At 43.0% G+C, this 10,544-nt stretch overlaps 1 long non-coding RNA gene across 1 annotated transcript; it reads right to left on the reverse strand.

The window, feature by feature from the left end:
- Window positions 1–1,897: 1,897 nt before the first annotated feature.
- LOC107318127 lies at window positions 1,898–10,304 on the reverse strand. The gene is made up of 3 exons (XR_001557202.2): window positions 10,108–10,304; window positions 4,766–4,868; window positions 1,898–4,156 (listed from the first exon to the last, which is right to left on the reverse strand). It is a non-coding gene; the product is annotated as an uncharacterized LOC107318127 (long non-coding RNA).
- Between the last annotated feature and the right edge of the window lie 240 nt (window positions 10,305–10,544).

The raw sequence follows: 10,544 nt of genomic DNA on the forward strand, positions 1-10,544 counted from the left end.
TGGTTCCACTCTTCTCTCTCCTTCCCTTGCCTTTCTTAGCTCAAATATAACTGAAGATAAATTTCCAAGCCAACCACAAATTTTCACTTTAAACCTACTTCCTAAACATATTGTAGAGTTACCCAACTGATTCAAATGTTCTTTCCTCCCCAGTTCTACTTTGCTAGCCATGTGAATGTATTGGCTACATATCAGGACCTGGAGCTGACTATTCAGAGGAAATCTGGGCATGGAAACACTCTTCTTAAAAGCTGTTTTCCATTAGAAATGGTAGCAAGACAACCTAAGTTGATAATGGAGGAATTTGGTCAGTGCCATGGAAAGACAAATGCTCTGAACCTGACTATTATAACATCACAGTCTCTAAGAGATCATGGCAACATTTCCTGGCTTGATTATTACAAACTGTCTCACCTGCTTCCCTTGCCTCACCTCTGGACATATCAATTTTTGTCTGAAATCAGCACACCATGATTCACGTGCCTCCCACCTCAATCCACCCTCTCCTTCTTGGAAAGTGATCATCATTCACTCTGAAGTTATATTTCTCTCAAGTTAATTTGTAGGAACTATATAACCTGTTATCTGAGTCGTTTGGGCATAAACTGATCTGTTAGAGAGGCAGTCTTACTGCAGAATGTATCAGGACAGTGACAAAAAGAGCTTTCCTGCAGCAGGACCATGTGGTCCTTGTGCTTTCTGCTCACTTAAGTCTGTCTTACACAAACCACAGCAACTCTACAAGCACACAAGCAGAATCAAAACAGAACACAAACAGTGGCAAAAATAGCCTTTATCTGCTGATTCTGGATAGCTAAAATCAAGTCCAAGGGCAATGCAAACTTGAATTAATTCAGTGCAATCCTTACTCCATGTAAGAAATATAACTAATTTAATCTGATGTCAGTTAAATCAAAGCTGAGAATAAGAGGTCCAGTTCTAAAAGCGAGGAAATCTGACACAGTACACACAGCAGCTTCATTTTCTTTGCAACTTGTGGTGCTTATGCTGATGTCTCCTAAGTTTTCTTGGCAACACTTCTTGCAGGTCAATTTTAAGTACGTCCTTCACTAACCACTCTAAAGCAAGATATCCCACCCCAAGCTATCAGCCTCTTATTTGTACTGGTCCCTCATGAGAGTGCGGTGAACTGCCATCATGCTCCCTGGAGCCAACCCTTGATGCTATAAATCTCAGATTCTTTGAATGTGCATATGAAAACTTCGTAGGCACAGCCATTCTTAAGTCATGATTAATAATCAAAATAATAAAATGTAAAAAAGAAAAGTTAATTACACCCATGCTGGTAACTAAAGCGAATAGATCTCTTGCACACAAAACAAATCCCTGTACATTGACTTCCTCTGAGTCACGCCCCAATACACCCAAGCCTCGCCTCACAGAGGTATTTCTCATGTCATCGTAGCCTAAAGCAAACACCTACACTCTCTTAGAGCGTGCAGAAGAGAAAACCCAACCTTGCACCATGGAGATCAAAGGTGCAAATGCCACCATCTTCCCCAGGATGTCCTGCAATTAGCTGGCGATAACACGGAGATGATGCCTTGGCCTGAGGTCATTTTTCTCAAGGGAAAGGGTGTGTGATGGCTTCTACTGCAGTAATAGGCTCCAGACAGTGTGCCAGCTGCCAGGGAGGAGCCAGCACCCCTGGCCTCATTCAACCTGACCCCTCTGAAGGCCACAGATCAGATGGAATGAAATGGGATTCTTGCACAACCAGCCTAATTTCACAGTGGAGCTCATAGAGATACTTGGACAATGAGAGAAATGGCAATGATACGAGACCAAAAACAAAAGAAAAAAAAAAAAAAAAAAAGGAGGAAGGCTGGAACACTGGAAATGCTTTCAAGTAAAGAGTCTTTTGCTCACCTCTGGTCCATTTTGTTGAGTTAGTGTCTGTGAGCACATCCCCATCTGATAACTCCAGCTGTGGTGCCACAAACCACTTCAGGCAAACACCTTTTTTCAACACCCATGGGCAGGGTGTTTCATAAATGATTCCTTTTTGTGCAATGGCCATCCACAAAGCAACCTTGCACAAGCTCTAGCCCCTGAAGAACAGTGTTTTCCACCAGACCTAGAAAATTTAATAAGGATTCAGTCTCTTGGGTTAAGAAGGGCAGGTCATGTTACGGTCATGTACTGCCCTTAGCTTGTTCCAAACCAGCCTCATGTGAAAGCCTCAGTAAATCTCGGTCTCCACAAAATGACCTCAGGTGCCTCTGGGCTGCAGCTGCTTCTCCTCACTGCTGTGTCATGCAGCCTCAGCTCCTTGGCTAGCCTCCTGCCTGCTCTGGTTGGCCTGCCAATGCTGCAGTGTGGCTGGACACCAGTTCCCAAAGCTGACATTTGGAGCCATGGTCAGGCCCACTACCATTATGTAGTTATCACCCAACATGCTGCATTTGCCCTATGCAAGCCTTCACTGTCTTCTAAATGCCTGCTGGTAACAGGGCACAGGACTGTGACTACATTCTCCCTGGGAACACTAGGCTTTTTGAAGATGGCTTTGGTGGGTCACTAGCAAATTCTCACCATCCCCTTTGAGCCACTGCAGAGCTCTCAGCTGCAGCTGGAGCTGACTCCTCAGTTTAGAGATATATAACCCAGCAACTCAGTGCTCTGCGTCAGATGGTGCTTGTCCTGGCTATTCTCCATCACTATTTATTTAGGGTAAGATTTGTACTTGCAACACTCAAGCCTGAAGCAATAGTATTCATGCCAGCAGGATGACCTGTGTAACCAAGACCAGAACCACAGGGACATTAGATATAGAAAAGACACTGAATGATCACTCTTCATGGTCTACATATTATCTGCAAGGCTTTCCAGCCTCAACAATTAGGAGGAAAAGTTTAAAATGCGATCAACAAAGTGAGTGAAGCAGAAATGCCTTGTCACACACAGCTGTGTATGGCAAGAAACCATCCTGCAGTTCTGTGGCTGGGTCCACTGAAGTGGATTTTCAGCCATAGTGCTCTTGAGACAGACATGGAGTTGTGAGGACCCTCACCTTCTTCTCAGTTCACACATACATGGACTGCATCTCTGGATTTACAACTGCTGAAAATCCCAGAGGGAGCAATTAGACCCACGTCAGTAACTGTTTTCATACCTGTCCATGCCAGCAGTGTCTCTGCCTTTCCTAATGGTATGGAAAAGGAACATCATTAACAGCATGCAGCACACTGATGTGTTTCAAAATCTTGGCTGGAATACCAACACCCAACCTAAGCAAACAGAGCAAGGCATGCTGCAATGAATATCTGCCCCATCTACAAATAAGGGCTCTCCTGATTTCAGTATTAGTAACCTGCAGTGAAGAATTCTACCCACGGAGCTTCCAGGTGTGTGCCAGGCAGACATACATCAGGATTTCTTTGTAGCAACCAAGCACACAGAGACCCATGGAAAGGTGATAGTGATGGCACAGTTGGATAGTCCCGAAATACCAGTTTCCCCATAAATACGCAAATCAATTAAAGGTTACGAAATGTAGTAATTTTGTATGGGTGTAGCTACATGCTTCAGAATTTAATGAGCAAGTAAATGAAGTCAGGAGAGGGAAAGCAAAAACACACTTTGGAGCTTCTATTGTTTTGTTCCTCAAAACCTACAAAACTTCACAAGTCTTTGGTCACAACTGGTGACCCTTGTAGGACCTTCAAATTAGTGTCATCTTGCAGCAGTCACTTCTGCCCACCATCCCTCTAAATTAGATGGTCCGTAGCGGGAGAGAGATGTGGAATTGCCTGTCAGGCACAGAAAGTCTGGGCTATAATGTATAGTTCAACCAGTTTTACAGTGAGACTAAAACACAGAGAAAAGAAACAGGCAAGAAAACATCACAACAAAACAGAGACTTGTAGAAAATGTTTTGGACTGAAAGTAGAACTCTCTAACATTGCTCCCATTTTCCTTCTTTTGATAAATACTGTAACAGCTTTCCACTTCCAAAGCCAGGTTTCACATCACCTGCAAGAGGATGCTCCCTATTCCTTATGTAAAGGACAGGCATCTGTGGGTGCTCCACTCTGTAAAAGTGAGATCATTTCCCAGATGAACTTCAGGTTAACTCTTCAAGATGCCCCAGCTTTGCTTCTTGGCTTACTGCTTGATCTCTCCAGTATCATACCTTTAAAACAAAACATATTTTTGGTGCTTTAAGACAGACATTCACCTACATGTATGAATCTTTCAGTTCTTTTGCCTTGTTCACTTTACACAGTGAAACTTCTGCTAATCCAGAGTCATGACTGAGAACTTTCATTTCATTCTCTGCTTAACTTCATATTGTGGTCATCCCGTTTCTTAAGTAGAGGTGATATAGTGAGTCATTTTGCTGGCTTTTCAAGGCAGGGGGAACAATGAAGACTACTCCATGCACAGACAATAATAGGTTTTGAATCATTCTGCAGCAATTTCTTGGCATTGCACTCGGGAGATGAGATACACCTCCAGATTTCTCCATTCCTCAAAATAGAAGATACTGCTACTTGAGCACATTTATTAAATGAAAAAGCGTGATTAGAGTTGCTTTGCTATTCCAGCTATTCCAGCTGTTCATAGAATTTCATTATTTCATTTCTCAGTGCTCAGTCCCATATCTGGTTACATTTTGCTGCTTTCAAACACACTGCTGGGACCAGATTTGTCAAGTTATATGCTCTAGTCCTAAATGCTCCAGTCATGTTGAAATGTTCCTCCAAGTTGCAGACTGAGGAACTGATGCTTGTAGACCTACCCAGAGCTCTGGCATTCCTTCCAGGAGAGGGCAGCAGCTTTCACTCAGCATGATCCAGAACTGCTGAAACCACGGCTTTCTGGACACCAGCAATTTTTACAGTCTGTAAGAGAATATTATTATTTTCATATATATTATTACTATATATAACTTTAAGAGATTTCAGCCTTGCTAGGATGCAGAAAGTTAGACTGCTTTCATTGAACAGAGGATGTGGAAAGCAAACACAATGCTTCTGATTGAAATGTTTTGGTTAACCAGCTAGAGATTGCTTAAAAGAATCCAGAAATTCAAACAGTAAAGCGTAAACTTAAATGAGAAGAAAATCCTTAGATATTCTTCTAGTCTAATCTACCCCATCTCAACCTTAATCCCCTTATTTAGATCCACTCCAGGTTCACTAATAATTCTGTGGAATTGGATATCACAAAATGTTTAGGAACCAAATAATCTATTTTTTTTTTCCCCACTAGGAAATGGCAAATATTTTTCCTGGCCCCTCAAACACTGACAAGATTCTACTGCCAGCACCAGAATACCTGAACAAAGTGTTTAGTTAACATGTATGTATCAGTAGAATCCATATGGCAGTATTCACATCCCAGCATAATTTCCATTTCCTTTCAGTTAAAGAAGGGAGATTGTGAATGTAACTGTTAACATAAGATTGCTTATATTATCACCTTACCAACACTGTGCTTCTCCAAACCACATCTCAGCTTTACATACACACTGAACTCCTCCTGGGGTCAGTTCACTGATGTTCCACTCTCTATGCAATGCGGCACAGGGAATTCATATTACTTCTAATAAGAACCAGTCCACAACCCTTATTTAAAATTTGCATTACACAGAAACCTTTAAAAAGAAGGTGTCGTTAGGCCAGAGGAGCTGGCTCTGCAACATGCTTCTAAGGTAATAATATCTTTCACGTTCTGTAACTTCTGAAATATAGGTATGACATAAACCCCATGGGGGCTCATATCACCAAGATACTGCTAGCTTGAGCCCTGCAGCCCATCTCATTGGGTATAGGGGCAAAATGCTGCAACCAATCATGCTTCCAGAGTGAGTAAAGATGCTAGGATACTTTGCCCTGGAGGCATGTCCTGCCTTCAGGAGTAACCCTAGAAAGACTATCTTTTCAGTTTGGTCATTACATAATTTACAAAAATATCCCAGGCTGTGATCCCAGCACAAAGGGCACATGAGAGCATAGGTGGAGGTCTGCCTCGTTTTGAGAGGATGCTACATTAAAACCAATGGGGAGGGCACCAAGGACAACACTTCGACTTCTGACTTTCTGGAGAGGTGGCCTGGTGCTTGGAGAATGTTTGTAATTGCTCTGCTCCCTGCCTTGAGATAGGCTGCTTTTCAAACCAGAGGCGCTTAAGATTGGACTTACCATTTTTCTGCTAGAACGAAGTTTTGAGGAAAAATACCTTCAGGAAGGTTTTTTCAGCTATTGTGATGATACAATCATACAAGCATGACAGGAAGTTAGACGGTCTTCTTCCCGTATTTCTCCCACACTGGTCAGGACATGATGCTCAGGTACATGATAACATTGCTATTATGCAATGAGCTATTGCGCATCACCCGACATGGAGCAAAAGATCATATCCTGGTCCTAGTCAAATGCAGCTTGGCTTTTCTTCCTCTCATGCTAAAGGTAATTTAGTACATGGAAGATTTCCATGTACATGCTGTTATGATACAGCAATGACTATTATTAAAATTCTGTAACGTGAACAGTGACTATTATCTTTCTGGCACACAAAAAAAGGCAGGCTTGACCTCACCAAGTCCATAAGAACACACTTGCTAACTCAAGCAGCTCAACTGACATCAATATAACTGCTTTCATGGCCATGTGCAGCTTTTACGTGTCAAGGACAAGAACGTGAAAAGTGCTTGTACCACATTTCACTGGGCCAGGGAAGATTTCTGAGAAATACCATCCCCAAAAATCAACCCACTGTAAAGCACAAGTCTGCCTGTGTAGTTTGTAAATAACTTCTGCATCTAGAGGTAGGATGGCTTGCTCTTAGACTGTCTTCTATTTGTATTAGATAGAGAGGTGAACTGGTTGAAAAACAGTTTTTGTATTCCTAGGTAGCTGCATTTAACACAGTAAGCAGGAAATCAGTGCTCTTGGATAAATACTTTTTCATGGAACAGTTTTGCTTCAAGCACATTCACCCTACGTCTATTGAAGAGCATCCTTCCTTACAAAAAATAAATGAATAAAATGACTTCATTTTTGTTTTCATTTGTGAAAGTCCCTGGAGAAACATAAGGGGAGGTCACAAACACTCTTCAGAGAGGCACAGTCACCCCGAAAGTGTTTGTGTGGGTATCATGAAAATGTTGTGGGATTCAGCTCGCTGGGGAACAGAAGCTGTGCTCCTCGAACAAATGACCAAGGAGACACTTCTGGGAGCAGCTGATGAGTGGTGGAGTCAGAACCATAGCTGTGGTGAAGAGCATCTGATCCGCCATCAGGGTGGGAACGTGGCCAACGAACCGTAGGTGAATAATTTCACACAAAATGAATTTGTCAAACTTTGCGAAGCATGACTTCATATTCTCGGAGGAAATTTGGTGGTAAATTTTGAGGCGAGAATAGATGAATGGACTTGATTTCAGAGACAAAAGGAGATGCTTTATGAGAGCTGCTTTTCCATTTGAGAGCTTCCTTTTCCTCTGCTAGCTTTGGCCTCACATACCTTGACCCCAGCACAGTTCAGAATGCTGTTTGGATGGGAAGAGCCATGGCGTGTCAAGGAAAGAGCTGTATTTCCAGCATTTTCAGGGGTATGCTGTCTGCAGTGTGTTGCAGGGGGGACTACCTGAGTGTCACAGGAGGACAAAACACACTTTGTATAGCCTAAGCAACATATGGAGAATTCCTCCTAGCTAGATGCAGTCAACTGTGAGCTTCATGAAGTTTTGCAATTTTTGATCCAAAGATCACCCTTCATTTCTATCTCAGAAGGACTGTAGACATACACGATGCAAACTTGGCTGCTAGATTTAGATCATCAGTTGTTCTAGAAACACTGACTACATTAGGCAGTAAATAACAAGAGGAAAAACGACAACTACTTATGAACTCTACCAAGATGCTAAAGAAGCAGTAAGTGGCCAGCAGGGAGAAGAGGCAGACAGCACTAAATTTTGCACATAGATGTGAATGTCTTCATGCCAGTTACAGCACTTTTAAAGCACATTTTTCCTCCTTATCTTGTACTCTGTGAACACCTAAGAGGTAGATGTTATTCCTTTCCAGTGATGGGAGATGTCCTGTAAGTTTCTTAAAAATTGCCTGCCAGTAAGTTATTAGTAGGATTTTTCATTGCAAATATGAAAAGAATTCATCTTCACCTTAGAAAATAACCTTCTTGACCAAGCACCCTCTGCCCAGAAAACAAAGAGCTTCACAGAAAATAATATATATATATGTATATATATACTTATATATATACATATATGCACACACAAGCAAAAGAATATACACAAGCAAAAGAAATACAATCTAAACTTGTAAAGCAAGGATAGTAGCACATGTTAATGGCATATCATAGTTGGCCCTCTGCTATGTCAGGGTTTGCCAACCTTGCAAGGTATGGTATTTTTAATGCGGTGAATTGGGAACCTTGAAGATCACCTCTCCTTGCATCTCAATTAGTGCAGAGCTTGACTTCATACAAGCATAGAAGGGGATGGGCTACAAATCCATATGCAGGAAAAACTTGCTAATCTTCCCAACAGCCCACCTGCAGGGAACCTGAAAACGTATGGCTGCTGAGGAACAGCTAGATGAACACCATACCAAGAACATCAGTGCACTTTTCTACTGATCAATCTCGCAGATCCCTTAATGACATTGTAAAAAGCAAACAAATAAACAAACAAAAAACAACCAAGCAAATAAGCGTGAACTGCAAGGGTGACAGGCCTCTGAGGGCCAGCAGGTCTGTTAACACCCCAAAGGACTGCAAGTGCCTGCACTAGCTTTTTGCCAAGGCTGCTTCTGCAAAGGGTCATCCAGGGAGCACAGGGAATGACAGCACGAGCTGAAAGATGAGAGGGAAGTAGCAGGATACGTGGAGGTGCCTGGGCAGCAACGCCATCCGTCCGTCAAAGCAAGCAGCTGCTGGATCCCTGAGAGCAAAGGCAAAGGGACGTGTGTATCCCATTTGTTTTGCTTTCACCATGTTCCCCATGCAGGCTGTCACGGGTCCGCACTGCTGTGTCCCCTTGTCTGCACTGAGCCTGTTCCTGCATGATGTGTTCTTCTCCCTCTGTGGCTGATCTCAGGACCTTACCAGGGCAATGCAGGCACAAGGGTCCCCCTGCATCTGCCTAGCAAAATCTGAGGAGGCAGGAGCTGGCAAGGCCCAGCAGGAGAAAATCTCATTACCCTGCAGAGTCCCTGACCCATGCAGAGCTGGCCAGCTTCCATAGGGCATGAAGGATCCCTCAAAGTGAGGGTCTGACACTCCTGGTGTGTAGGTAGAGAAAATATCATATAACTATCCTCAAGCTGCCTTGGAAAGCTCCCAAGTAGCATGGGCAGGCTTGGGGATCACCACACATTTACTCCCTTGTCTAGCAAGCCTGTACAGATGTGCATTAAAATCCCACATAATACATATGAGCCTCCTCATTCACAATGGCAGGTACATAAATCCTTCACTTAGACATGGACAAGGACTGTCCCCATCTCATTCACATAAAAGCACTGGGTTTCCTAATTACAGCTACGAGTGGTGGTAAGCCCACAGCATTCGTCATGGCTGCATTCAACAGTCTCTTGACTTCTGCCATGGAACAGGAGCCAGAAGCTCAGCAGTGTACCAGGGCACCTTGCTGGGGCAGAACAGAGCAGGTTTGTTCTGTAAGATATTCCAGCATATCAGCATTTTCCACTAAACTAAATTCAATTTCTCTGAAAGTTCCTTTGAGTTGGACAAGTTTCTAACACCCAAGGGTGGATTTGTGATGACTGATGGAAGGAGAAAAAGAAAAAAGCAAGCAAGTTCCTGCTGCACAATGACACTGTGATCACATGGAAAGCTAGAAACCAAAGGCCAGAATCAGCTCAAGGAAAGAGTAGCTAAGTTACTAGCAGCTTACATGGGTGGGAAAGGTGACCAAACACATTCAGGGAATTTGCAGCTATCAAGTATCAAGAAAACACCAAAATACTCTGCAAAAAGCATCACTACTTGTCCTGTATTCAAACATACTCCAAACCACAAATGATTGAGGAACAGCCAGAGGCAGGATCTGGGATACACACATCCTCGGTTGAAGTCAGTTTGAACGTTTCTTACCATCATGTACTTGACTTGGTGGGTTCCTCCTGGAGTTCTGTTGGAACTGCTTCATCTCTGTATAAACGCCTAAATGTCTGTATGAGCACTGGATGTTACAGTTTGTTGGCCAGAGGTAGCATCTGGAACAGAAAGCTTTGACATAAGTTCCCTGATTCTCTCTCAGCATATGAAAGCTCCTGCTCTCATTGAAGTGAGACCCCACAGTATAATCTTGAGAACTTCCCTCAAATGTTTCTCCCTAAAACAAACAAACAAACAAATAAATCCCCAAATATGCTACAATATTACAAGCTGTTGGTATCTCCCAGGATGCTCAAAGGTGCTCAAAGGTCCCAACCTCTGCTGGCTGGTAACCATGGCACTGCAAATTTTGTTTGCTAAATACTAGCCCTGGAAGGGAAGGCAAAGGTGAGAAGCTCACAGGCTACAGTGCA

This window comes from Coturnix japonica, chromosome 9, assembly GCF_001577835.2.
Source record: "Coturnix japonica isolate 7356 chromosome 9, Coturnix japonica 2.1, whole genome shotgun sequence".
NCBI classification, from domain to species: domain Eukaryota; kingdom Metazoa; phylum Chordata; class Aves; order Galliformes; family Phasianidae; genus Coturnix; species Coturnix japonica.